The sequence below is a fragment of the Lynx rufus genome, unplaced genomic scaffold, assembly GCF_022079265.1.
Source record: "Lynx rufus isolate CCGP_SWC_20201006 ecotype Redwood Valley unplaced genomic scaffold, mLynRuf1.p SCAF_3, whole genome shotgun sequence".
Classification (NCBI taxonomy): Eukaryota; Metazoa; Chordata; class Mammalia; order Carnivora; family Felidae; genus Lynx; species Lynx rufus.
In genome coordinates, this window is record NW_025814845.1 from 160,571,158 (window position 1) to 160,577,157 (window position 6,000).

At 41.0% G+C, this 6,000-nt stretch overlaps 1 long non-coding RNA gene across 1 annotated transcript in view; it reads right to left on the reverse strand.

Moving 5' to 3' along the window:
* LOC124520124 (uncharacterized) overlaps positions 1–5,443 on the reverse strand; it is a 100,172-nt gene extending 94,729 nt beyond the window's left edge. Inside the window, exon 1 of the long non-coding RNA XR_006964256.1 lies at positions 5,245–5,443. This is a non-coding gene — a long non-coding RNA (uncharacterized LOC124520124). The remainder of the gene's footprint in view (positions 1–5,244) is intronic.
* Positions 5,444–6,000: the final 557 nt, after the last annotated feature.

The following is a 6,000-nucleotide window of genomic DNA, read 5'->3' on the forward strand; positions in this document are numbered from 1 at the left end:
GCTCTCCAATCTCCCTCCAAACTGCATGGCGGTCCCCACTCCGCTGTAGCACTCAGCAGTCGCTGAAGGAACTGGTACCGTACCCCGGGTTTCTGGCGTGTGTTTGCCCTGCTTTCCTTTGCAACATAGTCACCTTTCCTTCTTTCTTAAAAACGTTTTTAGGTTGATTTATTTATTTTGAGAGAGAAAGAGAGAGTACAAGTGGAGGAGGGACAGAGAGAAGGAGAAACAGAATCCCAAGCAGGCTCAGCCATCAGTGCAGAGCCCGATGCGGGCTTGAACTCAGGAACTGGGAGATCATGACCTGGGCCAGGATCAAGAGTCAGGCGCTTAACCCACTGCGCCATTCAGGAGCCCTTCCTTCTAATTTGAGAAGATAAAAAACAAAAAAACAAAAACAAAAACAAAAACAAAAACAAAACCCATATGAAATGGAAGTCTTAGGGGATGTTCTAACTTTGTATTTCTACTGAGTAAAATGTTTTCTCCATAATGTGCCACATTTTCCACCTCCCTTTCATGCGTCTGCCCCTGAGATAATATCGTGGGCAAACTTGCTGTCTCCTAGCTCAGCACCTCACACCCGGCTGATTGTACATCCTGGGGAGGCTTGTGTGATTCCAGAAATCTGTACCTCATCACTTCACACAGTCATGAGTTCTGGGAGGTGGGCTGGTGGGAGGAGACAGAACAGAACAGATTGCAGAGGATCACAGGTTCAAGAATTAACCAACCTTGGGCAAGTCAGATCACCACATTCTTAAAATGTAGCATTGGGCTGGGCGCCTGGGTGGCTCAGGCTGTTAAGCGTCTGACCTGGGCTCAGGTCATAATCTCATGGTTCATGAATTCGAGTTCTGCACTGGGGCTTGCACTGGCAATGAGGAGCCTGCTTGGGATTCTCTTTCCCCCTCTCCCCCTCTCCCCCACCCCACCTATACTCTCTCTCTCTAAATAAAAAATAAAGTTAAAAAAAAAGAATTCCATAATTTGGCTATTGTTGATAGCACTGCTATAAACATTGGGGTGAATGTGCCCCCTTCAAATCAGCATTTTTGTATCCTTTAGCTAAATTCCTAGTAGTGCAATTGCTGGGTTGTAGGGTAGTTCTAATTTTAATTTTTTGTGGAACCTCCATACTGTTTTCCAGAGTGGCTGCCTGCACCAGTTTGCATTTCTACCAACAGTGCAAAAGTGTTCCCCTCTCTCCACATCCTTGCCAGCATCTGTTATTTACTGAGTTATTAGCTTTCGCCCTTATGACAGGTGTGAGGTGGTTTCTCATCATGGTTTTGATTTGTATTTCCCTGATGATGAGTGATGTTGATCATCTTTTCACATGTTAGCCATCTGGATGTCTTCTTTGTAAAAGTCTCTATTCATGCCTTCTGCTCATTTCTTCACTGGATTATTTTTTTTAGAGCCCAAATGTCCATCAGCTGATGAATGGATAAAGAAGATGTGGTGTATATACACAGTGGAATACTAGCTGGTGATGAAAAAGAATTAAATCTTGACATTGTAACAACATGGATGGAACTCGAGGGTATTATGCTAAGCAAAATAAGTCAATCAGAAGGACAGATATCATATGATTTCACTCGTATGTGGAATTTGAGAAACTCAATAGATGAACACAGGGGAAGGGAAGGAAAAATAAGAAAAAAGAGAGATGGAGGCAAACCATAAAAGACTTAAATACAGAGAACAAACTGAGGGTTGCTGGAGGGGAGGTGGATGGAGAGAGGGCTAACTGGGTGACGGGCACTTGCAGAGATGAGCACTGGGTGTCATATGTAAGAGATGAACCACTGGGTTCCACTCCTGAAGCCAAGACTACACTGTATGTTAAGTAACTTGAAAATAAATAAAAAGAAACAAATAAAATAAAATAAATTAAAAAAGAAAAAAAAAGAATTAAAATAAAAAGAAAGCAGTAAAATTGCAAGCCTGAATTTCAATTCTGATTATTGGGAGTGATTTCCCCTGAGATCCCTGGGATGCTACTGGCTGCTTGTTCCTATTAGTCACTTACGTGGCCATGAGACATGGCCTGGGTAGGAATACAGGCACAAAACAGTGCCCAGATCTCTGTAGTAGATCTGTCTGTCCACCATAATCCTTCCTGGTTTTCCAGTACTTTCTTTCATCAGGATACAGGGGGTCACCGAAGTGTTTAGTCACCAGCCTCCTCTGTGCCATGCTACTACAATGATTAATAAATTATTGTGAGAGCCATGACTACTTCCGCCGATGTGGAATATTCCAGAGCCAGTTCCTATCCAACTGTTGTCACATGCCTGTAATTAGCCACCAGCATCGCTGAATGGTAACCCTTAATTGAAAGCACATAGTGGAAAAATAAAATCAAGCCCTCTCTGGCCTCCACTCCTCCTACTGCTAAAGCTAGGAGGGACTTGCAGATCATTCATGATAATACATTCATCTTAGAGACAAGTAAATGGAGGTTCAGAGGCTGATGGCTGGCTGGCAAGAAGGCCAGGCTGGAGCTCAGGTTTCTCAGCTGCACGGTTTTTCAGAACCTCACTGCATTTGATCACGTGGCAGCTGCTAATACCAAGCCTGCTATAAAGAAACAGAGTCTGTTTCAGTTTTGTTTTGTTTTTGGCGGTGTGATGGTGAGAGTTTGAGGGCAATGCACCTGGGTTGGGGGCGGACTACCTATCAACTACTCCTCTGCTCCTGAGGAATCAGATCCTAAATATTGGCAAATTACAGCATAGCAAAACTACACAGATGTCTGTGATTTCCCAAGTTCTAGAAACAATATTTTAAAAATATGGATCAATATAATGATTCTACCACCTTGGGACTCCTTCTATTTGGTGTGGAAGGTCAAGATAAGCATCAGGAAAAAATACACTGGAAAAGTATCATAGGTTGCATATAAGGAAGGCAATTCTGCCAGACACAACACCTCAAGTGGCTTGTAATCTTGTTAAGACTATTGCTTCTAACACATGGGACAAAATAGAAAACAATTTACAACAGGCTAGGGTTGGGTGGTATGATGATGCAGGTAAAACACTAGAAACTCTGCAAAAGTGGAAAATATGATTGTTGCTCACAATTTTATTTCTAGTTCCCCTTCCACCCCACCAACTCCTGGCATCTGGTAAGCCCTTGTTAAACACACTATGCCATCTTGTCTAAGGTAGCACTGTTGTAAGGAACACCATTCTATTTTGATAATGTTTTATACTCTTAGGAAACAAAAGCAGTGCCAATTAAATACATCATACCAGTTTTAGAAATGTTAAAATTTAAACAAAAAAATGTATCTTAAAATTAATGAAAGATAGTATTTATGCATGAATAATGAATGACTGACTCAAGTCAGAATCCTGGGGCAGCTACCCACTGTGTGTGGAATTCTGAGCAAATCACTTTAAGTTTCATTATCTTGACATTAGAAAATAATAATAATAATAATAATAATAATAAATCTTACCTCAAAGGTTTTTCATAATGACTAGAATGTATAACTTATGACAAGCACTTTGTAAACTCAGAGTTTTAATAGAAAATATTAATTAGCTAAGTTCCCAAATTAACCCATATGCAATATTTGCAATGGTTTGGAAGGAAAGTGTTTTGTGTGACCTACAGTGTCAAGAACTACGCTTACTGGAAAGCACAGAACAGTCACTGTCCCAGGAGGATGGAGACAATTTGGACTAGCAGACCATATTCCATGGGCTCTGAATTGTTGGGAAGTGTAAGTCTTTGTTGAAAGCAGATAGAGAGAGACTGGCATTAGGCCCAGACGCAGAATCAAGGGCAGAAAGAAAGGCAATTGCCCCAGATGTCTGTCTATAAAAAACAAAACTCAAATAAATGTGGCATCATTTTACTAATTTCCAGGCAGAACTTCTCATGTAACTGGTCAACCACAAATTGCTTCTAAACCAGTAGAAATAGACAAGTCTGGAGCAGACTACCATTTTTTTTTAAAGTATAGTTGACACAAAATGTTACATTATTTTCAGGTGTACAACATAGTGATTCAACTTCTCTGTACCTTATGTTGTGCTTACCACAAGTGTAGCTGCCATCTGTCACCATGCAAGGCTATTACAGTACCATTGACTGCATTCCCTATATTCTACCTTTCATCTCAGTGACTTATTCCATACCTGGAAGCCTGTATCTCCCACACCCCTTCTTCACCTATTCTGCCTATCCCCCTACTCTCCTTCCTTCTGGCACCCATCAGTTTATTCTCTATATTTATAGGTTTCTGATTCTGGTTTTTTTTTTGTTCTTTTATTCATTTGTTTTGTTTTTAAATTCCACATATAAATGAAATCATATGGTATTTGTTTTTCTCTTATCTGTAGCAGACATTTAAAATATTCCTCTGTAGTGCTGCTTATGTCTGTTGAGATTTTTGTATCTTTCATGTTGGCAATCCTAGTTGACTGAAGTTCTAAATAAAACAATGCAGGATGTAACATGGCTTGCCAAAATTTAATGATTCTTTTAATTCTGCACATTGTAAACTATTAATGTGTCCCAGGGAGTTGTCTGCTCCTGAAAATAATGAAAGTAAACTGGAGAATAAAGAACTAAGGGAAAATAGAAAGCACATTACAAAGTTCGCTTCTTGGTTTTTCCATGCATATTGACTCTGCTTTAGCAAATACAAGTAAATTTAATAAGTGGAAGAGTTTCCTTAAAAATTGGATATCAAATTCTGTCAAGATAGCTCGTAACAGAAATCTCTTTGTTCCTCCCTCTACTAAATAAACAGTGAACATATATTTAGGAAATATTAGCTTGAAGATGGTATCATGTCTAGGATACCCTCTTGTGTTTATCTGGTGTGAACTGAGCCTTAATTTTTCTAATATGATGTTTGGAGGAATGTTCCTTCTGTTCACCCTACACAGGAGAAAGGTTGAATAAGCACCCACAAATGTAGATTTCTCCCAAGCCACTTGTCTTTTTCTAGCAATTATCCCTTCAGGAAGCATTTTGGTTTTGTGTGAAACAGTGATTTTGGCCAAGGATAATTCAGGAAAAAAATGGAACCTACCATTTAATGAGTAAGCACTGAGTGCACAAATATGGTGCCACCCACTTGTACCCACCTGGTATTTGAGACCAGGGGTGCAATAACAACAATCTCTGTCATGGAATTCCCACCAGAAGAATCATGGGAGGTTCATAACCCAGTGAATTCTCCATTCTCAAGGAACAACCCAGAACAGGTTTACTCACTCAATTGGCCACTGAAATTCTCTGAAGCTGCCAATTTCTACTTCCTCTGCCATTGTCTTTGTCCACTGTTGGCCATTTTCTTGGCTGCAGGACAAGCACGCCCACCGCACTGCTGGTGTCCCACATCCAAACATGGTCCTTGAAGCGCACCCCTCCACCATCGTTCTGACCACCTGATACTATTAAGAATTAGACAACTTTGTGTACCTCTTCATGGGCCTCATCTCTTCTTCCCTCTTTATCACATACGTGTTGCACAAAACATTGGTGACTCAAGACTATCTCTTCCCCTTGTTATGAAAGAGTTTCCTGGGCATATAGTTTCCTGGGGCTGCTGTAACAAAGGACCACAAAGTGAGTGGCTTAAAACAACTGCAATTTATTCTCCCTGTTTGGAAGGCAATAAGTCCAAAATCAAGGTGTGGATAGGACTGTGCTCCTTGCGGAGGCTCTGGAGGAGAATCTTTTCTTACCTCTTTTAGCTTCTTGTGGTTCCAGGTATTCCTTGGCTTGTGGCCACATCACTCCAGTTTCTGCCTGTGTTGTCTTTTCTGTGTTTCTCTTCTAGAGACACTTGCCATTGGAGGTGCCTGGGTGGCTTAGTCAGTTAAGCATACGACTTTTGATCTTGGCTCGGGTCATTATCTCATGGTTCCTGAGATCAAGCCTCACATCAGGCTCTGTGCTGACAGGGCAGATCCTGCTTGGGATTTTTCTTTCCCACTCTCTCCGCTCCTCCCACACACATGCACTCTT